The sequence below is a fragment of the Canis lupus genome, chromosome 9 (assembly GCF_003254725.2).
Source record: "Canis lupus dingo isolate Sandy chromosome 9, ASM325472v2, whole genome shotgun sequence".
Taxonomy (NCBI): domain Eukaryota; kingdom Metazoa; phylum Chordata; class Mammalia; order Carnivora; family Canidae; genus Canis; species Canis lupus.
This window is the reverse complement of record NC_064251.1, coordinates 36,561,994-36,588,150: the sequence shown is the minus strand read 5'-3', so window position 1 is coordinate 36,588,150 and position 26,157 is coordinate 36,561,994. Positions and strand designations below refer to the sequence as shown.

General features: G+C 40.1%; 1 protein-coding gene and 1 long non-coding RNA gene across 12 annotated transcripts in view; one reads left to right on the top strand and one right to left on the bottom strand.

Moving 5' to 3' along the window:
- BCAS3 (BCAS3 microtubule associated cell migration factor) overlaps positions 1 to 26,157 on the top strand; it is a 591,457-nt gene that overhangs the window by 450,320 nt on the left and 114,980 nt on the right. The gene's annotated exons all lie outside the window — the stretch shown is intronic.
- LOC112655530 (uncharacterized) lies at positions 19,734 to 25,546 on the bottom strand. 2 transcript variants are annotated; one of them, XR_004818481.2, is made up of 3 exons: positions 25,480 to 25,545; positions 21,562 to 21,598; positions 19,734 to 20,365 (listed from the first exon to the last, which is right to left on the bottom strand). It is a non-coding gene; the product is annotated as an uncharacterized LOC112655530 (long non-coding RNA). The 2 variants fall into 2 exon arrangements; XR_007413016.1 differs by lacking the exon at positions 21,562 to 21,598 and having other exon boundaries at positions 25,480 to 25,546.

The following is a 26,157-nucleotide window of genomic DNA, read 5'->3' as shown; positions in this document are numbered from 1 at the left end:
TGGGAGCTTAATTATTAGTCATTGTTAGAAGAATTTATTTCCTTTACATGTGGTATTATGGAGGCTACTAGCCACCTATATTCAGCTACAGAATATATCATTCCACCTTTGTTGATTAAGGTTCACTTTTTTCTCTATCACATGCTAATTCTGATTTGATACTTGTTATACATTCAAAAATACAGCATGGTTTCTAAAATGCCTGCTGATCACAAATAGTGTCTATTGTATAGATTTTGACATTCTTTTTTATTTATTTATTTATTTTTAATTTTTATTTTTTTTAGATTTTGACATTCTTGCTGTTGGGTTCAAATCCTCCCTGTAGACAGTCCAGGAAATATCTATCCTGTTTCCAGATAATTCCAGCTTGTCAGAAAAAAAGACTGACAATATTTAAAGCATTTAAATTATATTAACACATCATCTTTTTGTGCATAGTTGGAGAACATGCTCAGATATTTTTAAAAATGTCTTAACCTTGGGCAGCCCCGGTGACCCAGCAGTTTAGTGCCACCTTTGGCCCGGGCCTGATCCTGGAGACCCAGGATCGAGTCCCGCGTTGGGGTCCCTGCATGGAGCCTCTGCCTGTGTCTCTGCCTCTCTCTCTCTCTCTCTCTTTCTGCCTCTCATGAACAAATAAAATCTAAAAATAAATAAATAAAGTCTTAACCTTTTGTATGTATACCTTTCTCAAGTGGATTTTATGCTTGCTTACTTCTTAAACACACTTTGATCTAGGACAGGGCCTCTCTATAACAGACATGCATGCAGTTCTCAGTTGAATCGTGTTGAATGACTCATTGTGATAAGCATACACTATTGTACTGGCACGTAGATCTTAAATGTTGAGGGTTTCTTTTAATGTTGTATCCTTCCCCAGATGCAAAATAGCTTCAGTGCTCATGTGTATTTCCTGTAACTTTTCTTTGTCTTTCTGCCATCAAGACTGATAACCTTCTCTCTTAGAGAAAGAGAACCAGACAGAAATCTTTTATTGACTATGTAATATGTGCCAGATGCACATAGCTTTATGTTGGACCTTCAGCCCCGACAGCGACCCCGTGAGATAGCTGTCCTGTATCCACCTTACATAGGAGGGGATTGAGGCTCAGAGAGACAAAGTTGTTTTCTTCTATCAGTGTACTACCTGCCTCGATCATTCCTTTCCTTTTTAATTTGTTGCTTCCAGTTCTCACAGCCAGAAGTCTGGATAACTAGATCATGCCTATGATAAAATATGCTCTGGCATGTCCTTCTGATGTGAGCCTCTGGGTAGAGAATGATGAGAATGAGGAGAAGGGTTCCAGGTCGGACATTCCTGAGGCGTTTTACCTGGGTAGGCTCCTGCTCTTTATGTAAGTTACAGTTACTCTACAGCTAAGCTAATGTTATACTGTTAGTCAGGCTGAGTAAGTTTTTCTCCTTAGGGATAGAGGAATTACCTGAATGAGCCCTCACAGACTGTTCTACAAGGGTACATGTTCTATAACCTAAACTTGGAAAGGTTAGGCCATCAGTTATTAGTGTCTTGGTGTCATAGACCGCTCTGAGAAGCTAGTGAAATTGAGAGGAGTCCCCTCCAGGAAAATATGTACAGACACTCACACTAATAGTCACACCTGCTGTCAGGGATATCAAGACCCCCTGAAATGCATCCCTAGACCCCAGATTAAGGTCATTCATTTGGCCTCTTTGGGTAGGTGCTAGTCACTACTGCTGTTGTACCTGAAATGATCACTGAGGACAGAGCAACTGTAGGGAGTGTGGGAGATTGGAAACAGAAAAGGCTTTAGCTTGGAGGTGGGGGGTGGGTGAAGGATTCATATTTGCCCTTGAATAAGGTGAGATGAACAAGGAGACCACAGAGATAGTCCCATCTGCTGGGGAGAACCTCATGTGCTGGAGGTCACATGCCTGAGAGAAGGGCCAAAGCTGAGCAAGAAGAGATCAGACAAAGGTCCTGGAGAGTTCTGCCCATGTGTCAGGTTAGAGCACACTGGCCTCAACTCAGAACCATTCTTGCTACTCTGAGGAGAGATTTCCAGAATAAGAAACCCGTACTTGGGAAGCAGGAGTTGCTTTGCTATTCATATTTTCTAAAGTGTTTGCTTTTGCTGTCTCCTCAGTTTTATGTAAAATCTGCACTAAGGTCGACATAGAACGAGAGTTTTGCCAACCAGTCCTTGAGCCTTTATAAAGGGAAGACCAGCTTATACAGCGATGTTAGCAGCACTTTTCCTCTTACTTGGGACTGAACAACACCCCTAACCCCGGACATAAAGTGCAAAGGCTTCGCCACGGGGGTAGCCATGCCTTTCCTTCTCACCTGGAGACTCTCTTTTCAGATTTTCAATCCTGAAAAGTTTTGCACCTTGTTTTCCTAAGAATGCTTCTTCCTATACACTCATTCCTGCATGTTCTTTTTTTTTTCCTTTTTTAAAGATTTTATTTATCTGTTTGACAATGAGAGAGAGAGAGAGAGAGAGAGAGCACAAGCAGGGGGAGCAGCAGGTAGAGGGAGAAGAAGAAGCAAAACTCCCTGCTGAGCAAGGAGCCCGATGTGGGGCTTGATCCCAGGACCTCGGGATCATGACCTGAGTCAAAGGCAGATACTTAACCTACTGAACCACCCAGACGCCCCTCATTCCTGTATGTTCTTGCTTTACACCCCAGGTCCAGTAGATACTGGCAATAGGACCTTCCTCGTTTGGCCAAGTGCGACTCCTGTGTGTAGGTCCAGTCCCCCGGCTCTTAACTGAAGCCTTGAACAGTTTCTGGAGGCCTTTCTTATTTGGCTTTGAGATTTTTAAGCCCCTTTAGTGTTGAGAAATCATGAAAGAGACTATAGACACATTGAAGTCTTTAACCAAAGAGCTGCCTTAACAGGAAACCATAATTTATAGCGTTTTTTAAAAGGATTGGAAAGTACTAATGTAGTAGGTCCAATAAGGACAGAATTCTCCAAAATCATTGGATCTTATCCTAAAGAATGAGAGGTGTCACCTTTGAAGTCACAGATCTATTTTCTGTGTCTAAATACAGTAACTTCTCTTTTAGGCAGCCCAGCCGTAGTGGGCTGACCACACTCTTGTGCTTCTAAAGCTTCTCCATTATAGTACATCGTATACCAGAGGAGGGATGCATAGGGTTCGGTTTACCTAGACCCTAGTTCTGGAGCCACAGCCTTGTCTGTTACCAAAAAGTTTTTTTTGGAGCTAGGATTCTATCTTCAAATTAGTGTTGATATTATATTCTCTTCCACAATGCATATGTTTCAATATATAAATTATTTGCCAAATTACTGAACTTTTTTTGTTAAAATTTCCAAGTAAATAAGCCTTCCCCAGCCCACCACTACATGCCCCAGAAATAGGGCAATAACACAAGCATTGGTAGGGTTGTTTGTTTGTTTGTTTTTATATCATTATTATTGCTTTCTTTTGTTCCTGTTTTACAGATAAGAAACAGGTTTTTTAAGTGTGGGCACTTGCTCAAGTTTATTTTTTATTTTTTATTTTTATTTTATTTATTTATTCATGAGAGACAGAGAGAGAAAGGGAGAGAGGCAGAGACACAGGCAGAGGGAGAAGCAGGCTCCATGCAGGGAGCCCGACATGGGACTCAATCCCAGGGCTCCAGGATCATGCCCTGGGCTGAAGGCAGTGCTTAACCGCTGAGCCACCCCAGCTGCCCTGCTCAAGCTTATAAACTATGAAGTGGCAAAGCTATTTTTAAGCCATGTGTTGTTGAGCTTCAAATCTATAATACAGAATCAAGCTGGGCATTGAGGAATCCTATCTTCAAGCGACACCTGGGTTGCTCAGTGGTTGGGCGTCTCCCTTTGGCTCAGGTTGTGATCCCTGGGTCCTGGGATTGAGTCCCACATCAGGTTCCCTGCAAGGAGCCTGCTTCTCCCTCTGCCTATGTCTCTGCCTCCCTCTGTGTGTCTCTCATCAATAAAAATAAATAAATAAATAAATAAATAAATAAATAAATAAATAAATAAATAAAATAAAAAGAATCCTATATTCAGAAGAAATAAGAAAATAGGTTTGAAAATATTCCACCAAGTTAGTAATTATGACTTATTCATGTGCAGTGCACTTAGTTTCCCGGATAGCTGGGAAACAATTAATTTGGGATAAGCATGTATGTTTTATGTAAGTATAGATACTGGTGGTAATGTTTCATCACCAGATACATTTTGGCAAACAAGAGTGGGGGGCTCATTTCTCTCAAAATCAGTATCCAGCAGATCCTAGATACTGAGTTGAATGAAGGGAGTGTTTGTCTTTTATGGACAAAGAAACAGAGTCTCAAGTTGAAATCTTCCTTGTATTTATGGCAGTTTGGCAGGCCTTGAGTATAACCAATCCATGGCCTGTGTATTAGTTCTGCCCTGAAAACCTTATTGCTTGTGAAGAAGATCTTTAAAAGCCTTAAGTGCCTGAGCTTCATCCCAAGGATCCAGAACCAATTCTCTCTTTCTTAGAAGGAAAAAGAACTAAAATGGTGGGAAATTCTTTGCAAGTCCTATTTTATTCTTAGATGTCCTCTCTCTTCTCCATGGCTGCTTCCTCTTTTTAATTTTTTTTTATTTTTTCTTTTTCTAAAGATTCCATTTTTTTATTCATGAGAGACCCAGAGAGAGAGAAGCAGAGACACAGACAGAGGGAACATGCAGGGAGCCCAACATGGGACTCAACCCCGGGACCCCAGGATCATGCCCTGGGCCAAAGGCAGGTGCTAAACCGCTGAGCCTCCCAGGGATCCCCTCCATGGCTGCTTTATTGGCACCTTCAGCCCTTGTGATTATGCATATTGGAAATAATAGTTATTATTATTAAAATAATTATTTTCCTTATTATTATCTCATAGTTGTATATCCATTTAGCAGACAACAGCAGCTAGCTCAAACTACTATGGTAAGATACAAAATTATGTTGCCTGCATCAGTTGGGAATTTCATGGAATTTGCTTCTATTTGACTATATTTCCAGATGGAACCATGTGCCTAAGTGTTTGTTTTAGGCCTCCAAGAAGTCATTCCTTTGCAATGATCTGTAGCCAGACTGCTGTCCCCTGGGACTAACCTGTGTGACTAATTTGAGTTGGAGTGCGATAAACTTTGTCACCACTTACGAAGAGGCTAAAAATACTTTCTTCTGGGTGTGTTTTTTTCCCCCTCCATATTATCTAACAACACTCTTTGAGGGATAACTGAAAGGAGGTGGTGAAGATTAGAACTGGTTGGGAAAGTTCTGAATGTCCAAGCTTCATTTCGGAAGCTTCACACCTTAGAGCCCCAGGGAAGAGTTCTGACCCCAGGCTTTTACAGATTTTGTTGTAAAATGTGAGCCGCCTAGAACACTTTGTTGCTAATGGCTTTAGCAGAAGTGATTTTACAACTAAAGATGGCCATCAACCAGGCTTGTTTTAGTTCATTGTCCATATCTAAAAAATGATTGTTAATGTGACTTATTGCACCAGTAAAAAATTTCTAAGAATTGTTTCTTTTTAGGTTGCAGTTTTGTAATCAAAAAAGTAAATGGAGGGCTTCCCTACAAGGTGAAGTAGACAGACATGATTTGAAGATGAAGCATATGGTAGTTCCCCCTTATCTGGAGGGATATGTTCCAAGATCTCCAGTGAATGCCTAAAACCATGGATCATACTGAACCCTATAAGGGGTTCAGCCAACAACCGTGATTTGTTCTATACCTACATACCAATGATAAAGTGTAATTTATAAATGAGGTACAGTAAGAGATTAATAAGAACTAACAATAAGAATGATTATAACAATACACTGTAATCAAAGTTACATGAATGTGGTCTCTCTCACACACAAAACATCTTACTGTGTTGTATTCACTCTTCTTTTTCTCATGATGATGTGAGATGATAAAATGCCGTGTGATGAGATGAAGTGAGATGAATGACGTAGGCATGTGGCATAGAGTTAGGCTGGGGTCAGAAGGTGGATCGAGTGCTTTCCAGCCGTGGCTGAGAGTGGATTACAGAAACCAAGACTGGAAAGGGATTCTTGGCTTACCCTGTCCTGGACTCACTGAGAGACCTTGGGCAAGTCATAACCTTCCTGTTTTATGTTTCTTTAACTTTAAAATCAAAGGATTGGATCAGCTTTTTGATTTTGAGACCTCCCTCTTAAACCTTCCTCCCCAACAGCAGAGACTTTTTTCTAGTGAAATTCTATACAGGACCCCAGTATGTAAAACAGATACAAGTGGCGATGTTTTGTTAGTGGAGGGTTCAGGGAAAATCCTTCTCTGGCCTCAGCTCTGACCCCCGAGGCATTTCTACTTTATTTGATCTTTCTTTAAGAGCTCTTCCAGCTGTGGCATTCTATAATTCTAATTAATGTGAATTGAGCATTATTAATATCAGTGGGTCTGGTTTTTTTTTCCCTCCTCAGTACCCAAAGCAGGGGAAAAAATGGTCTTAAATTTCAGCATGATTTAAGTTAGTAGAAGATATAATTCATTGATATTAAAGATGAATACAAGTCTAAACATATGACTCTTACAAGTTATGGAAATTCACAATAGAAGGCCTCTTCCTTTGTCCCGGAATGCTTGGAGCAAGAATGCAGAGGAGCAGTAAGTGTGATAAACCTTCAACCAGTAGACCTCATTTGTATGTATTTCCCATGGAGTGCTAGTGTACAGCTCCTTTTTTTTTCTTCCTCTCCTTTCCAAGTCCCAGATGCCTGCATGGTTCAGAATTTGGGCCCCAGAAGGGCTTTCCCTGGTTCCCTATGTCTCTCTAACCAGAGCCACATCTGAAACACTCTGATTTCTACCTGTCATCTCCACCAAGACCTTACAGATTCAATACCAAACTGTTGTATAGGATTAAACTCTGAGCCTTCCAGGAAAAACTTCAGAAAGGGTTCCTCTGCTGTTGTTAATTGCAAAATAAACAGATCTCCCTCCCAGGGAGCAGAGTTTCCTTCTCCTTTGGTGGGCTTCCCCCTAGCAATGCAGAAGCTGCTGCAACCAGATTTACACGGACAATTCCAGACCAGTTTAGAGCCCCCACCTTCCCTTCCCTTTCTGTAGCATTTTGCCAACCCGTGTACCAATAGCTAATCATGCTGGCCTCTTCTGAGCTTGGTCTTCCCAGGGAGCAGTTTTTCCACCAACTGTTAGATCTGTAGCTCTGAGTCAGGATTTCTCCCCCAAAATAATAATAGCAAATACTGTTTAGCATTTTCTATCAGCCAAGCACTGTCCTAAGCACTTTAAGTGTGTTAACTCATGGGGGCTCTTTGAGAATGGTCAGACTGAGGCCCAAGTAGCAAGATAGGTGCAGAGTTTCCAGAATCCTTGGCCAGTTACAGCCAAATGACTTGTAGACAGGCAGGCTGGGCAGATCCCAAATGAGTGCCCTTCGGTGAAAATGTACAATTTTGAGAACCTGGATTTTTTTTTTTAAACAAATGAGCCACTTGAGTTGCTTATGTATGAAATGATTGCTTGGCAGGTGAAGTTATTATTCTGTTATGTTAAAAATTATTAACAAGGGCTTAATTTCATTCCAAACAGATTGTGTCAAGGCGACTGGGCGCTGCAGAAATACAGTGAAATATGAGATTCTTGAGCCTTTAGTAGAGGCTGAGCTAGAGACCCCAGTTAGTGCTACCCTTTCTAAACAGCCACGGCCATGAAACTTTCTTGACCTTTTCACCTTTAAACTTTGTTTGAACTTGGAAAGAAGACTTTTGAATTATATAAAAAAAAAAAAAAGAGAGAAGAAGAAGAAAAGAAAAAAAAGAGGAGGAAGAAAGACAGGAGAAAAACGGTCAGGGGAGGCTGCGGAAGAGCTGTGGAGTCTGGGGGAGAGGGAGGGACTGATTATATGTTAGCCTAACAGCAATACTAGGAAAATAACCCTCCTCTTGTGTATGAGTTTCTGCTACTGGGAGCCACGGGGTAATCAGCTCACATGACATACCCAGAGGCTAATGCTAGCCTGTGCTGTTTTTGAACATATTCAAACAAAGGCTGATTATCCAAACAAGAATTTGGACTGCAGCAGTCGGACCAGTTAAATTATAGTTAGTAAAACTTGGCGCCTTATGAGCTTGGAATGTTACAATTGCAGCTGGATCTTCGTTTGTCGGGCAGCCTCATGAACAATAAAACCAGAGATTTGTATCTCCCCAGGACTCAGCTTAACTCCTTACACACAAAGAGAAAAGTGCCAACTCTCATGGCTTGGACTCGTGGCCAGTTATGTCTCCCATCCCGCCAGAGTTAATAGGCAGTGGCACTTTTGTGGTGTTCTGTAGGGAAGTGGTGAAGTGATGAAGGCACATTGCTCATTTTCTTAGATTTTATATTGAAGAGACAATAATTGTGATCTGTTTATTCCTTTAACCAACATCTATTAAGTGCTACTGTGGACAAAGACCTCTGCTAGATACTCTGTTTATACAGGCACTTCTCATTCCGTTTCACTTTGCTTTATTGCACTTTGCAGATACTGCGTTTTTTGTTTTTTGTTTTATTTACGGTTTTTTGTTTTTTGTTTTATTTACAAATTGAAAGTTTGTGGCAACCCTGCATCGAACAAGTCGGTTGGTGCCATTTTCCAACATCATTTGCTCACTTTGTGTCTGTGTCATATTTTGGTAATTATCACAGTATTTCAAGTTTTCATTATTATTACATTAGTTATGGTGATCTGTGATTGGTGACCAGGACTTGCTGAAAGTTCCGATGATGGTTAGCATTTTTTAGCAATAAAGTATTTTTAAACTAAGATATGTACAGTGGTTTCTTTTTATTTTTCTTTTTTTAAGATTTATTTATTCATGAGACACAGAGAGAGAGAGAGAGAGAGAGAGAGAGGCAGAGACACAGGCAGAGGAAGAAGCAGGCTCCATGCAGGGAGGCCTGATGTGGGACTCAATCCCCGGTCCCCAGGACCACACCCTGGGCCGAAGGCAGTTTAAACCACTGAGCCACTGAAGCCGCTGTCCGGTTTCTTTTTCTTTCTTTCTTTCTTTCTTTCTTTCTTTCTTTCTTTCTTTCTTTCTTTCTTTCTTTCTTTCTTTCTTTCTTTCTTTCTTTCTTTTTTTTTTTTGATAAAATGCTAATGCATACTTAATCGGCTACAGTGTAGTGTAAACACCTCTTTTAAATGCACTGAGAAACCAAAAAAAAAAGTCATTTGACTCCCTTCATTGTGGTCTGGAACCAAACCTGTGATATCTCCAAGGTATGTTTGTGTATAGAAGGCTATCATAGATAGCATGAAACAGTCAGTTGTCAGAAGGTCACAAAGTATTATGAGTAATTTAGCTGGGGGTGAGGGGTGGAAAATGAAGCTTTTTGAAGAAGGTATCATTTGAAGTAACTTTGAGGGAAGGTAGGCTTGAATCTTTAAAGGTGATCCTCAAGGTGATTTTATGCAGAGCAACGGCACAAACAAAGGAGTCAAGGCAGGAGAGTTGGAGAGTAGATGTGAGAAGTCTGAAGGGGTAGATTGGGACTAACAGTAGACTGACGATGCCAGGGCTAAGAGGGTGGCCTTTATTTGGCACCTCAAAAAGCCAATAAAAGTTATGTTTCATTTTTACACAGCTGTCTCTACTGATAAGTTAACGTATAGTGAAAGTCTACCATCTGTCGGGACAGTGAGTCCTTATAATAATTCTCCTCAAGCCTGAGATTCAGAGAAACCCCAGAACTTTCCCAAGATCATACAGTCCATAAATGGCAGAGTCAAGATTCAAACCTAGGCTGAGTATAGACAACTGCCTCTCATCCCCACTGCCCAGCACTTACCCACTTTTCTGTTCTACTCTCTATGCCATTTTAATTTGCCAAATCTATGATCAGAATGCCAAATGGATTGGCATATTTATATATGGAATCAAGAAGCTTAATTCTAATGAATTATCACTGCCCTTGACTTGGATGGCTAGAGTGAAGCCAATTACTGGACATGGATGATCAGAGATCAGTTATACACTTAAAATGAACACTTTGAGTTGGTGGACGCATATGAGCTGTAATAAGTTCGTATGAACAAGAGTCTTTCTTCTTGACAAGTTCTTTCAAACAAGATAATCTGCTCTCCTAGTTACTTCTGATGGTGATTTTACAGTAGTGCAGAACTGACTTGGGCAGTTAAGGTCTTGTGCATTTATGACGTTGCCTTTTCTGAGAAACGCATTTGACACTATTAGAATATGGTTCCACACTTCCTGGTTTCCATAGGGCATCTTCACCATCTTCTTATCCTCCGCTGACCCTGCCACTGTCTTGTTTTCTTTCCTGTCCTCTTTGATATACTCTGTTATTGTAAGCCAGGCTTGTGGCTTCTGGGAGGGGTGATTGGCAGGGTCAGTCAGACATAAGCACTGGAACGTGTGTCCCAGAGGTGGAAGCCAGATTTCCTCTCAGGGCCCTGAGGCCAGCTCCGGTGATGGCTGCATGGCTAGAAATAGCAAAAATCGAAATGGATATTACAGATCGTCCAGGCAAACAAATAAGAAATCCAAATGCTTGGATGCTTCAGATTTTTAAATTTATTAGTGGATATTTTTAAAAATAAAAGCAATATAGCATATTTCTGTGGCATTTTTTCCTATGTATGGCAGATAGGTTGGGTCTACACTTCTTATGGGAAGATCAGGTACTGCTTTCTTGAGCTTCTTTTTGAAAAGCAAAAGCAAGAGTGAATAAAATAGCAGGTTACCATATTATAGGGAGGAATTAACGGACACCAACAATCCTTCTTGAGCTTGGCTTACAACAAATTCCCTCATCAGACATACCAGCTTGAACAGCATCACCATGAAGGACAGTTATGTGCTCAAGAAGAAAGCCATACAAATTAGGGCAGGGAAGGGGGTCATTTGTTTGCTTTGTTTTGTTTTTTAATTCACCGTGCCAGGCTCCTAACAGATAGCTCTGACACCTTGGAGAAAACTGTTGAAATTCCAGAGACAAGCTTTCTATGACTTAGGATGCTTTTGGTCATGACAGTAGCCTAATGATGAGCAATTCTTCCTTTCTAATGTTAATTATTTGCATTTTATCCGTGGCTCTGAAATTAATATAATAAGGGAACTTCATTTACTTTGGGTGATCATGTTTCAACGTGTTAATCTTTTAGGAGTAACAGAGGATAACTTGCTACTGTTAAGATCTAGATCATGCTAAAAGTATTAAACTTGGCTTTTGGAGATTAGGTTTTCCCTACTTAAAATTAAGGACTTAAAGATTTTAATCAAGATAATCTTAAAATGTCTTAAGGTGCAACTTATTCTGGAGGTGGTACCACTTGGCATAGTAAAGACCAAAGGAGAAATTGTGAGTTAATGTTTACTCTTTCATTACTATTTTAATCAAATGGCTTTACAACTTGACCTTTTAAATGTGAATATATTTTTTTAAAAGAACACTCAGGTATGTGAAACCATAGCTGTTGTGTTGGAAGTTTACAGGACTAAAAGTCTTACATTTGAGTATTAAATATGTATAAGATAATACTATGTTGATGGGGGGTTGTTACATTGTCCTGCTGACCAGTACTTTAGAGTAGGAAGCATGCCAACACCTTTGAGTGCCTGGGAAGTGTAACCATGCCATCTCAAAAATAATAATAATAATAATAATAATAATAATAATAATAATTTAAAAATAATAGTCATAAAAAATAAAATAATAGTCATAGCAGAAGCTACCATTTATTGAATATGGACTCCATGATTGTCACTTTATATACATAATTTCCTATCCTCAAAAATAATATTTTTATTTCACAAGTAAGAGAACTGACCTAAGAGAAGATAGCTGATAAGGACAGGGTTTGGACCTGGGTTTCTCCAACTCCAAAGTCCTTATTTTTCCTACTCTACCATGATATTAAAAAGTAATGAGTTGTAGCTGATGCTCATTAAAACTTAGCACACATACCCTAAGAAGTCTGAACCAACCTTATCTTATTGAGCAGACCAAATTTATTTACCCGCAGCAGGGAGCCGTAAGACTAAAGGGCTCATTTCTTTTCAACTAGCCTTAAACACACTGAAGTATATCTTAACTAAAACCTTCCCCCAAAAGAAGCAATCTAAAGAGGTAGAATGTTGTTTTTGATTTTGATGAATTCAAGGGCAAAAATAGGTTAGACATTTGATTAGTTTTCAAAATGCCACTCTTACTTGGGTATTTTCCTTCGGGCATGAGAGAATTCTTGCTATGAGAAACCGTCTGCTCTCTCCCCTCCCCTCTCACTCCCCATCTCTCACCCTTTAAAAGAATCCACCCCCAAATTACAATACAATGAGTCTTGCTTTGAGGGACCCTCCATACAGTAGACATGCTGAAGCAGTAGATTTGACATTCCAGGTTGGTCTGTCTGAAAAAGTGATTCCAAAAGCCAGTGAAGAATCTGTTATCATTACTGATTTATAGGAGCAAGTGGCAAAGCCAGCGAACCAGCGTGTGTGTGTGTGTGTGTGTGTGTGTGTGTGTGTGTGAAGAGCCAGCACCCAAATCCCCCCTTTGGCTCTGTTGTTCCCTACTTGTCATCTCGTGCCACAATTTAGAACACACACAACAACTCAGCCATCTCTTTATGCTAATAATGGAAGAGAAGAGAAAGTAAATAGGCCTGCTTTTTGCAAAAAGGTCTATCCCACTTTCTCTGAGCCGAAGTTGAGTACAAGGAATAGTGTTGATCGTAGTCCTCTAAGATTATTGTCTCTCTCACTGCATTCACAAACTAATCCCAATTTCTTCCAACAGACTCATGAGAAATTCACTTATAATCTCATATAATGGGTGCATACTGTTCCGTCATTTGATATGTCAAGATTTGTTTTGTCAGTTTTTTGGAAGGTCGTGTCTTTAAAAGACACAGAAGTAAGTTTTCAATAGGTTAAAAAAAAACAGCAACAACCAATAAGGAAAGTCCATTCAGTCTATGGAAATATTACAAGCAAAGACATGAGTTGGAAACAGGGTGACTAGAAGTTGGCAAAAATATATGTCATAAAAGAATAACGGGCGCCTGCGTGGCTCAGGCGGTCGAGCCTCTGTCTTCAGCTCAGTTTATAACCCCAAGGTCCTGGGATTGAGCTCCACATCAGGCTCCCTGCTCAGCAGAGAGTCTGCTTCTCCCTCTCCCTCTGCCTGTCACACTGCCTGCTTATGCTCTTTCTCTGTCAAATAAATAAATAAATAAATAAATAAATAAATAAATAAATAAATTCTTTAAAAAAAGAATAACAATAGGTAAAATTCAGAGGGTATTCTTACTCTTTAGGCAATATTTAAGCAAATTATTGATCTGTATACAAGTGTTTCTTTTAAAGGTGGAAGAGTTGTCAATCTACTGTCAATCAGTTTTTCTCTCTGGTAGAAAATTTGTATGTACAAATCAAAGTTATAGAAAGTACTTCTTGGCCTGCTGTTCAGTGGTTTCAGATGGTAGGCTTTAATGTAACAATATGAGATGTTGGACTGTCATAAAAAAGCAATTCCTAAATTTAGTACTTCTTTTTAATGGTAGTGAGGTCTCATTGAAAGAAGAAGCAACAAGAGATTATTAGGTACCACTTACTGCCTAGTACAAAGTCATGAGTGTTATGGAGCTGATGGGGCAGGTCGTTAGGGCCTAGAGACTTGATATAATGTTAAACCTGGAAGGCCTTCTCCTCCGACCTGTGAAAAAAAACGTGAAGTTCTGAGGGTTCAGGTGAGCTACCCAAGGTTGCACAGTGCCAGAGAGAGCTGATATTTAGATTACCGGCCTTCTCACACCCATAGTTCACCTGACCAGGGATTCTTACCCTGTTGTGGGAGAGCCCTCTACCTAACATGACCCCAGACTTGAATCTAAGGTGGCCTTCTGGAGATGGTTGAGTCAGAATAGGTTAAAAGAGATTGAAATTAGTCCCTGAGTCTCTCCCTCCACTTCCAAAACTATTCAAAAGATATTCTAGGAGCCCCCAGTGGTCAAAGGATAGGCTAGAGGTAACATATCCAGTAACACATGGGCCTGGCTTACCTGGCATGGCCTCATTCATTGGAGCCTGTGTACCTGAATTATACCAATTGTTTCAGGTCAGCTCTCTTAGTTCGTAAGAGAATTTCCTTTTCCTCTTTGAAATGCAAGTCATGCTTTCATTTTAATATAATATCAACCATTCAGCCTTGACATGATTTAAAATGAATGCGGCCAGTTTTGCTTTTGAGTGTATGTGTGTAGAATAACCTAACTGACAAGCAGTCATGAAGTTCTCTGTGAGCCTGATGTTATCCCATCATTTGGAGACCCATTTTGGTTAATTTGTTTTTTCATTGAGTTCCTGGTGGGAAAAATGCATTACTTGGGTACTGAAATTAACTTGATTGAAATATCTTAGACTTTGTCATTTTCCAGTGGCTCAAAAGGTTATTTCCCAAGTGTTTAATTTTTTAAGTACAGTGTATATTAATTTAACTGCTACTTTCTGACATTCGTCATTCCATGAGAAATTATCACAACTGCATGCATTGAACAGATTTTTATTTACATTCCAGATTCTCATTCAATGTAGAGGTATTTAACTTTGAAGATATCACACAGATTTGATAAAGATGAGGTTCTTAAAAACTTGCACCATTTATTGATTTGCTAAATATAATTTTCACATTTTCTTTATGGTAGTCTATAATATATCTTTCAGAAGGAAACACTTAAAGACTAATGCAATCTACAGGAACTGTTCAATCAGAAATAATGAGTGGAGAGGTCACTTGTCAAGAACATATTGTTTGAAATACTTACATTTAAGGGTTTCCAGTCTTTGAGGTAAAAAGTTCTGCCATGAAAAAATATCAATTGCATTGGGCTTCTGAATTCTGTACAACATGTCACAATTTTTGCTCCTGGGCTAAAGATAGAAAGTAAAATAAAATGTTCTTTGTCCATTTAGTTATCCTTGACTCCATGAAATTCTCCAAAGTAATTACTGGTGACCACAATACCACCTACTAGCAAGAGCAGCATTGACCCTGTGCCAGCTGCCTTATTGCTGACCACAGATGCTCTTGACTAGAGCAGATGTTTCTTCTTTTGCCTTGCCAGTAAAATTTTATTGAACAGTTTTTGCAAATATAGAGCCGTATACTCTGCCTGACGAGTGGCCAGAGATCTTAGCCACCTTGGGTAATAAGGTTAGATTTCTTCTCTCTACCACGAGGCCCCCACTTCTGGGTTCCATGTATCTTACCTCCCAGGCCTTAGGACTTGTAAACTCTGGCAGTCCCCTTAAGTTTGCTTCCCTACCCACCCATAATTTAAAATAATAATAATAATGTTGGAAGAGCAACCACACTTGTGGTTGCAACTTGCTGCTTTAAAAGGCTGTCACATTGGAACTTTGCTCCTACCAGTTGCGCGTTTGCAAAAAGGAGTTAGGGTACTTTGTTGGGATATTTTGTTAGGATGCTTTTCTGAAATTTTCCACATCTCTTTGGTTTGGATGTTGACTTGGAAATCTCTTTTGAATTAGCTTCTTTTGGAGAGCTTTTTGCCTTTCTGAGCACTTCTTGAATCCTTCCCCATGAATACAGCCAAGGGAACTTCTTCTGATCCCATCTCTTCATACCTATCATGGATGGTGCCTATTTGAGCCCAAAAATTGAAGCACTTCAGGCCTGGTTTTGCTTTTGAGTTGGATTGGATGATTTAATACAATTTTTCTCTATGTTGTACAGAAGTAAAGGAATAGATTTTCCTTTTTTTTCGAAAGATTTTATCCATTTAGTCATGAGAGACACAGAAAGATAGAGAGGCAGAGACACAGGCAGAAGGAAAAGCAGGCCCCTTGCAAGGAGCCCGATGCGGGGCGTGATCCCAGATCCTGGGATCAGGACATGAGCCGAAGGCAGATGCTCAACTGCTGAGACATCCAGGCATCCCAGGAATAGATTTTCAAGTTATGGCTGATACTACTGTTCTGTTTTGTTTGTTTGTTGTTGTTTTTTTAATGGAAATTTAAAGAACCACTCCATTCAATGATTGCAGCCTATCCCACCAGGACCTTCCAAAGAAATCAACAAAGATAATGGCATGAATTCCCACAGAGCCTTGGGCCTAGGGAGAACAGGTAAGATAGAAAATCAGAGGGCAAAGGCCATATGGTGAGAATTCGCCCACTTTGTGTGTCCTCAGCAGGGAAGAAGTAGCAGTGACCTGAGTCCCTCAGCTGTCATACCAGGAGCAACACATGGAAATGTATCTAGCCAATTTTGTGGCAGATGATCAATTCTGATAGCCTGATTTTAAGGCCTTTAATGCATATGATACCAGGACTTCATTGAGTATTGTATTTAGTCCATATTAGGATACATAGGACAAGGTGAGTGATGACTTTCGATCTATAGGTCAAGAAGTTTGAGGCAGTATATTCACTTTTAATATTTCAAACCACTTGGAATAGTTTGAAGTAGTAGTATACTCTCAAATACCTGTGGCATAAAATTTCATTCTTCTCTGATCTTAAAGAGGAGAACTTGTTTAAATTCATGCATGTTCTTTTCCTATTTTTTAGGCTACTCCTGCAAAAATTCATTTTTTTAAAAGATTTTATTTATTTATTCATGAGAGACACGGCGGGGGGGTGGGGCGGTGGTGCAGAGATACAGGCAGAGGGAGAAGCAGGCTCCATGCAGGGAGCCTGACGTGGGACTCGATCCTGGGTCTCCAGGATCACACCCTGGGCTGAAGTCAGCACTAAACCACTGAGCCACCCAGGCTGCCCAAAATTCATTTTTATTTTTATTTTCATTTTCAGATTTTTATTTAAATTCTAGTTAGTGAACATACAGTGCATTGATTTCAAGAGTAGAATTTAGTGATTCATCACTTACATAGAATACCCAGTGCTCATTACAAAAAGTGCCCTCCTTAATACCCATCACCTATCTGTCCCATCCCCTGCCCACCTCCCTTCCATCAACCCTCAGTTTTTCTCTATCGTTAAGAATCTCCTATGGTTTGTTTCCCCCTCTCTCTCAAAAAATTTGTATTTAAAATAAGAACCTTGAGAGCATTATCAGTACCACTAGACTGGGTATTTGGCTCAGGACCGGGGCTTTAATTTTTTGTCTTTCTTTCTTTTTTTTTTTTTTTTTAAATGTTCCCAGGGCAGAGCACTCCTTAAACTAGGATGAGAAAAGCTAATTTTAATCCTCCAAAGGCTTATTTTCTAGCACAAAAGGTCATGAAACACCCAAGAAGTGTATTGCTGAAATCTCAAGGACATCTGAGCAGCAGAGAGGGACTCTCATATCCCAACATAGAATTGTGTCCCTGGCCAAAGAAACCGTTTGTTGTAGGAGCACTGATTAATACAAAAGCTACCGAATGACAAGCCTTTCCCTTAACATAAGAGAAAACTCTCTCATGTTGCTTCAGTTGTCTCAGAAGATAATTCTTTAAGAGGTGGCTTTAAAATAGTGGTAAAAGGAGTTATTTTCAGGGGTATTTCGCTATTCTCTGCCTGATATTTTTGTAATTACCACTCCTTAATCTGTGATCTATTGAAAGTGAGACAGACTTGCTATATCTAGCCGATAGACCCACAGAAGACAACAATGTCATGACCCAACTTTTTAAAGCTTTCTTTTCAGCTGATTTCTTAGGGTGCTCAAATGTCACCTGCCCCAAATATTAAGGATCAGAAATCAAGTTGAATCAGTGATTTGAAGAGGATCCAAAAACAAAGTACTAAATAATAGCAACCATTGTAGAACTAGAGGTTACGGAAGGCCTTATTTTTCTATATGAAAGGTCTTTTCTGTGTGTTTGGGGTGTTTTAGAAAGTTCATACCCTGGGCCCAGTAGAGAGCTTTGCCTCATGGTCGTCTGAATGTAGTAAGATGACTTCAGTGTCCCTAGTTCATTTCTCCTTCTCGGCACATATATGAAGTAAAAAAATTACCAAAAAAAAAAAAAAAAAATTACCAAAAGCAGAGGAGGGAAGAAAACCCAACTTAAAATACAAGTTTTGATAACTTTAAAGTTGAGAAGGAGATGTGTGAACAGCTGCTCCTTCCCATAGTGTAAATTCTGATGCATTTTGGAAATAGGGCCCGCTAAGCCATTGGGAGAATTCTCAATATATCGTGTAAGTTTTGATGGGAAGGGGGCTGAGAAGAAGGCTTGTTTTTCATAAAAATTGCTTCAGAAACCAAGGTTATAACCAAGCGCCACTGTGTGCTGTATCAGGCCATAATAGCCAGTGAGTCATGAAGGCATTAGTGAAGCACTGGAGACACCATACGAAACACTGAGTTAATGTTTGAGATAAGGAAGATAACTATCTCTGAAAAGGAACTGGAATTAAAGGGCACAAGCTCTCCTTTTCTGACAACTAAATGGAATCACTCATAGTGATGCTTCCTTTACCTACTGATGGGTGTCCTGTAGATGATGGAGCACCAGGTCAGAGAGCGAGAGACCAGGCTCCTAAGCTCACCTAAGCTGTGAAACCTTGGCCAAGTTACTGCCCCTTTCAACTTCTGTTTCCTCACCTGAAAATGAGTGATGGACCACATCATCTCTGTGGGCCCTTCTGGCCTGGGGAATCTATGATATTTTGGGTTTTTTTTTTTTTTTTTTTTGAACATTCTCCTACATTGAATGATTTACCTGAGAAGGTTTTATCATTTGTGGCTTAGTGTTTGACTACTCAAGGATGCCAGTGCCCAATGCTCCTATTTCCTCCCAGCCAGGAATTCAGATCACCAGACACCCTCATCCTTTGCCCCTGCCTCTAAAGACTCTTAACTCGAAAGGTCACTTCATTTCCTGTAAGTCTGTGATTCAGCCTTATATCATTGAAGCTGGGTACTACTTGCCCAGCTGGAAGGTGAGCCGAGGAGGCCTCAGCCCCTGCAGACTGTCAGGGACCTGGCTGTTCAGGGGGTTGTTGGCCTAGTGACAGGCTCCAGGAGAGTCCAGTCCCTCTGGTAACTTTGGCCTGATGCTAATAGATTTTAGATTCCTCGCTGAAAAGAAGACTGGATCCTGGTGTGTCCGAGAGTCTGCCCTTGAAACCTCTGGGTTGATGACTGATATGTTAGTCCCTTGGGACAAAGCTGTACAGTTGAGAAAAGTAGCAGAGCATCAGATCTCTGTAGGTCATCTGGCCCCTATAAAAAAGCCATAGCAAGTGGGAAAAGGCTAGACTGCTAGGTTCCCAGCTATACTGGATTATTAGACAAAGCCACCCACTCCATCTTTGTTTATAGAACTCATTTTCAGGAACAAGTGTTTTATAGTGAGGTGGAGGTTGTTAAGAAGCTATTTATAATGAAGATCTCAAATATGTGAGTCCTATATCAAGCTGGATCTAAAGGAACTTTGCATGGGTGGCAGTTTAGGAGGAAAGGATAAGGAAAAAAACTAATAAAAATAGCTGAGATCACTCAACAGTTATCAAGAAACAGATACTACAGTTTTATAACACTAAGTACTAAAAGTATATGCACTCTTAAAAGGCAATTAAAACGTATGCTCTGAAACTATAAAACATTTTCTTTTCATCTGCAACATAGAGGGCAGATTACAACGCATTAATAACGTTTTGTTTAGAGTTCAGTTTCTGATGGTTTCCAAATGTAGTCTGTGTAGATTAACCAGAAGGAGTCCAGTTCCCTTTTTTAAGAGCGCTTGTAAAGGAAAGCAATGTGGTAAGATTGTTATGAAAAGAGAGTGTATTTAGGAAATAGCACTTAGCGGGGTCTCTCTGAATGGCTGCCAGGTCAGGAAGCTGAAGTGCAAGGCTTGGCCCTCATTCAGCCGCCCCCCCGACCCCCCCAGTTCCAGCTCCTTGACCACACAGTACGTCAGGAACATGTCACAGGCCGGCCAGGAAGGCTCAGCCCCGCCCATGGGCCAGCTTGGCACGGCTGCTTTCACATAACCCAGGGCTCCAGAGGGGCCGGAGGCAGGCATTCCAGGGCCACGGGAACATGCAATTTTTTAAAATAGAAATGAAGAACTGGAAAAAAAAAAAAAAAAGCCTGGGAATCAAACAGTTGCTGAGTCCTTATGGAACATGGTCTCTCATGGAGAATGTCAAAGCTGAAAAGGACCTCAAAGGTTATCTCCTCCTCTGGCATCATCTGATAGATGAAGAAATGGACCCGCCTCGGCAGTGGTGCAGAGCCCATGGCCGAGTCTGTCTCTTGGCTCACAGTCAGCTGCTGTACTATTTGGGAGCCCTGTGGACACCCTCCTCCGTGGACTTTGGCTGTCCAGTGATTCATTGCTCTACCATTAGCTCTTAAGGCCTGCCCAACTGCTCTGTGTCTCAGCCTCAGTTTATCTGCAAAATGGAGATAATATCAATGTTAAGTTCCTGTAGGGTTATTGGAAGGCCTGACTGAGTAAATATGTGTAACATGGTGCCTGGGCCTGGAGAAGGAAGGGCTCAGTGATGTTAGCTAGTATCATCTTTCATAATGGCGTACATTGACATTATCACTATCATGTACATTTTCATTATTATGACTGCTGTGGTTTCAACAGTTGCAGTGTCCTCATCACACTCTGGAATTGGAGTTTGGAGGAGGGGACATCAGCTCCATCACTTGTAGCCTGTCACACCCAGGATGGAAGGGCAAAGTAAAGGGGATGATGAGTGATGGATACCTCTGGGCCAGTGCTTCATATAGGCCCATCCTCATGTTCTACTCACCTGCAGGGCAGACGTTTAGAAGTGTTTTTGTTGTTGTTTGTTTTTGTTGGGGCGGGGGGGGGGGGGGGAGGGGAGGCTGGCTCTTCTAACTTTGTCATGTAATTTTAGTCAGAAGGGACTTTAGATATGAGTAATTATATATTCTAGTGCAGTCTCCTCTGTTTACATGTGGGAAAACTGAAGCTCAGAAAGATACAGTGATTTCTTTTTTTACCCTAACTTCACAATTGACCAGAACTCTCATCCTATTTATATATAAAAGGAAAACTGGAGAAGAGCCTTAGGATAATACCCACAGGACCTAAATCCTTTGGCCTTTCTTCTACATCAGGCCCACTGCCACCTTATTTAAAACCCCAGTTGTGACCGTATATTCCTCAATCAGCATGGAGACAACCCCAAGATCCAGACCCTTCCTTAGGTATTATTAGAAAACAGTTCCTATACATGTTAAGTGGATGTTTGTTTTCCATTCCAAACCTTGAAGAGATTTAACCCTGTTGGTCCATTACTGCCTTACTCATAGTAAGGACACTCATAGTGTCCTCTGTGAGCAGCAGAGGCCTCACATAGTACTATTCAAAAGACTTACTTTCAGATTGCTTTAAAAACCATGACAAGTGCATTTCTTCACTTAATATAAGGCTTGCTGGTTTAGAAAGTAAAATTACTTTCTTAGTTTATTCCTCAATTGTCTTTTCCTTGAGCTTTTATCTCTCCGTTGCCCTAGGTTTTCCTGTTTTTCTAAAATGTTTCATCAAGTATTTGGTAAGATTAGAAAATAAGTCTGGTATTAGGTTGCTGGAAAGGTCTTGCATACTTACCAACAACAGTGCTGTAACACCACTGGTGATTTTCTACCTAGAAAAATCAACCATAAATTCATCCCAGTCTTCAATTAGAATATTTTAGCTTTTCCTTTTTAAGATTTAAGATTTCTGGTATTGCCTGCTTACACTGAAACAGCCCTGTGTGTTATCCCCCTTTCTCTTTTTAGTACCTTCCTCTTTGGGCCTCTGTTTGGCTTCATTAATCTAAATTTGTTCTGAAGGCACTAGAGGAGGTTTTCAAAGAGCTGTAATTGTCACAGAAAGTGCACAATGACTTATTGAAGTTTCAGATTTTGTTCTGTTCGAAGCCACCGGAGATTGGAACAGATTCTCCATCCTCATCTCTACCCCAGAGTTGGATGAAAATACCAAAGTTTTCCTTTCCCTGGTGCTTGTCAGAAATACCCTTCCCAGCTAATCACATTTCTGATTTTCCAAAGAATAAAAACAAAGCCCAAGAGGTAACTATTCATCTCAGGGTCGTCTGATAAGGTAAGAAGAGAGCTTAGATGATTGCACACAAGTTTCTTTCCCTCATAACTGCCTCCATGATATACTTTCTTTCGTTTTCCACATTTTGCTTTGCTAAATTCCTTGTTAGTTTGACAATGTCTAGAAAGCATCATGGGAAACCAGTGGTGACAACCAATGGGCAGACACTGGTGAATGTCATCAGTACCCATAAGTCTTCATACCCTTCTGGAACTACAATGGACACATCCTTGCACCCTGTGGTCTTGGTGTGAGTCCTGAAATTAGAAGAGATTTGGCTGTGTATGTCTATCTCAGTAGTTGGCTTAAGTGTGGTGTATGTTTTGAGTGAAGTTTTTTTCATCAGAGTACTCATTCTCTGAAATACTTTTATAAACATTTTTTGCTCAATTATGCTGTGTGTAGGGTTTAGGGAATAATGGTTTCCTGATAGAGCTCCTCATGTGGAGAACCTTACCACAGATTTGTTTTCCCTGGACTATGTTTTTGTAGTAAGCTCCTGGCAATTGTTTAGATGTTCAGTAAGTAACACCTAATAAATTACTAAGTGGATGGGGTTTGACTCTAAGGGAGTTTGAGGCATTAAAGGTTTTCTTGCCAACTCTATGCAATTTTGCTTCTAGACTCTGGGGATAGGAGATGCCACGCCATCCTTTTTCCCCTAAAAAGTGAGTCATCAAACTGAGAGATTATTTTCTGAAACTCCAAGTCACAAGTATATCATATTTATTTTCCAACTTTGATCTTTACTTTTTGCAGTTAGTAAATGATTTCTATCTCCTGCCAGCCTCTATTGGTAGTCATAGGATAAGGGAGCCAATGGATCATTGTATAGTTGAGGCTTCCTTTTTAACATGAAAGTACCATATTTCAAAGTGCCTTCAAAGTGACCCTGAGTTGGACCAGACTACATGGCGTCATCAGTCTTATATCTTCAAATCAAGAGGTAGTTTCTTTTTTGTTGATTTTTAAAAATGTAATGACTTTGCCTATGAAGTGCTGTGTAACCAAAGTTGATGTCCACTTCTTGCCTTTTAAACCATTGAGTCTTGGGGCCAAAGGGGATAAGTAGGATATACCAGTGAACGAGAGACAGAGCTACCCAAAAATAACCATTTCAGAAGGGACATAAGGATTTTAAGATTGTTTGTATCTCATGGCACAAGAAACCAAAATAAGTTACTCAGCCTCAACCTCAATGGGATGGACTGAGAAACCTGAATGGACCTTATTATTGCACATAAGTATGTCTCTGAGCCTTCCTGGGGGTAGACTCAAGTTTAAGATATTTTCTCTACCAAATGAAAAATTTGGGATTTTTTAAAAATTTAAAGTATGCTTTATACTTGTAGAGCATTTCCACCCACATTTTATCTTTTTGAAAACAAACCTGTGGGTAGGTGTTGTCATCGCCATCTTACCGATGAAGGTCAGCAAAAGAAATTCCTCTAAGATCACATTGCTGACAAAGGGCAGAACTCTGGCATTCAACCCATGTCCTCAGTCATTCCTTCAAGAATACTTTTTACCAAGTCACCTTCCTTTGAATGAAATACTTCAGTGGCCCCAGGAGAGTCTTTATCCCAAGATAACAAATATTTTGGCCATGTCAAAATATTTTCCTCCCCAAAGACTTTAACAAAGTGTTGCCACCTTCAAATAAGAGAAATCCAAATTCATTAATTTCTTGTTTAATGCTCTGGGAGAAACATGACATGGAACATAGGAGCAATCAAATAATTTAAAACATGATTCTGTTCTGTAATAAATAATAAATAAATGTAATAAATGTAATAAATAAATAAATGCTTTCTTCTTCTAATCAGTTTCCATGAACTGACCCAGCGCAGTGCCTGGCATACATAATAATAAGCTGAAGGCAGTTTATTCCCATTTTCATTTTGGTTCAAACCGACCTTTTTTGTTACCTACCACTCCTTCCTTAGGCAAACCCTTTGCTTGTGTCAGATTTAATTATTTATCATCTCTGGAGCATGCCTTCTGTCTTCCCACTTTCATATTTTTGTATACACCATCCCCTTCCTCTGAGCAATCCTTCTGTCATCACTGTCCCTTCATATACTTCTCTTTAGCCACCTAGAATTCTGGCTCATCCTTCCTGGTTTAGATCAAATACGACTCCTCCTTCTAGCCTTTCCTGATCATTCTAGTCAGAATCTAGTCAGAGATTCAGAGAGTTCTGAATGTCCGTCCATGCCTTTAATAATCACTGTTCTCATGTGGCACTCATCATGTTTTGCCTCATGCTGCCTTTATAAACCTTGAGTATCTTTTGCTCAGACTTCAAACTCATTGTGGAAAGGAGTTATAACTTCTTGCCTCCAGATAGCCAATATAATACATAGCATGATTCCCAAGAGGTCGTGTGGTATGGTCAAAAGAACACAAATTTTAGGGGTGCCTGGGTGGTGCAGTTGGATAGGTGTCTGATTCTTGGCCTTGGTCAAGGTCGTGACCTCAGGTTCATAAGATCAGCCCCATGTTGGGCTCCACACTCAGCATGGAGTCTGCTTGGATTCTTGCTCCCTCTCCCAATGTCCCTTCACCTACCTCTCTCTCAAATAAATAAATAAATCTTTAAAAAAAAACCCACAAATTTTAGCGGAAGGCTTATCTGGGTTTGAATGCTGGGTCTGCTATTTCCTTACTGGCTGCTGACCTTAGACAAATTACTTCACCAACTGAACCTCTGTAGAATGCAGGTAATCATGCTTTGTTCATGGTACCATTGGATGAATTAAATGAAGTAACATTTAGAGTGCCTGCACCAAATAGACACTTAATAAATGTTAGCTTCTTCCCCTTGATCACAATAAAAAATGGATTAAGTAAGTAGGATGATGCTCACTCATGCCATGATTTTCTAAACAAGGAATTTATTGGTAATAATTTTAATAGATTCATCTAATATAACAGAGACTAGTATACACTCTATGGCTTATTTGGGAAGCCAGGTGTTGCTCGATAAAAGAATCACAGAACATGAGCTAAATATTGACAACTGACTCTTCCATCCCATTCCAGCATATGGATTTGTATTTGTAATTCCCCCTAGATAAGATTTTACCATACCTCTTAATTTTATTAATCCATTCTAAACTGACAGATGTTCTGGTGAGCCTTGAGCTCTTGGGGATTCTTATTTCATTTCTGATTAAAAGATGAGTTTCCTTCTTAAACCCAAGGGTCTAAATATACACTGCGTTTCTCTCCTAAACAGCTTATTTAAATATCAGGACTAAATTTGTTATTTTATATTGGATACTAAAGGAGCTTTCTATTATCTGAGCCCCTTCTAAAATATTTCCTTCTAGTAGACAAAAGAGTGGCATTAGTGGTAGTACCTGCTACTGTGTAGTTGCTTAGTAAATAGTAGTATAATCTTTACTTTTTATTTACCTTTTTATTTTGGAAGAGACTGAGAGTAGTGAGTATAACTAATCTGTGTTGATCTCTCTTTCCAAGGGCACATAGAATTTGAGAACACTGAAATTCAGCCAGTTTATGACCTAGAGTTACAGTCAGTGTTCTAGTATGGTTTGTGCTTTGTTCTTATTAGAGTCCAGCTCTGACTTTAATAGCACAGAAATTGTCAGCTCCTATCCATAGGGGTCAAGGACAACAGATCACCTGTTTAACACTGGAGAAGCTGAGGGTGCCTAAGTCTGGTCCATTCTTAGGTTACTGGCTATTCTGTGAACTGCTACTCCAGAAAGCAGGCTGGTCAGTATAAGAGTTTTAATGAAGCCATTTAAATTTTCCACTCATGGGAGCTGGTTTTCTTGTTTTTGTTTTTTCTCCCTTTCATCAGCCTACCTCCAAGAAGAGGCTCATATTCTTTCTGAGGGAACTAGCCTTAAAATGGGCAGTTGTCCATCATGACTGGCCTAGGACAATCATATTGGAGATCTCCCTAGACACCAGACACTTGCTATCACTTCTCCTGTTGGCTGATCCTCCTAGTGCTTTTAAGGGCACCTGAGGTCATCTTTTTCCCTAGAGGGTGTCCTCTGCGGCATCTTTACTGAATTCAACTATGGGTTTGCTTTCTTTCACTTTGGACTGGCAATCACTACT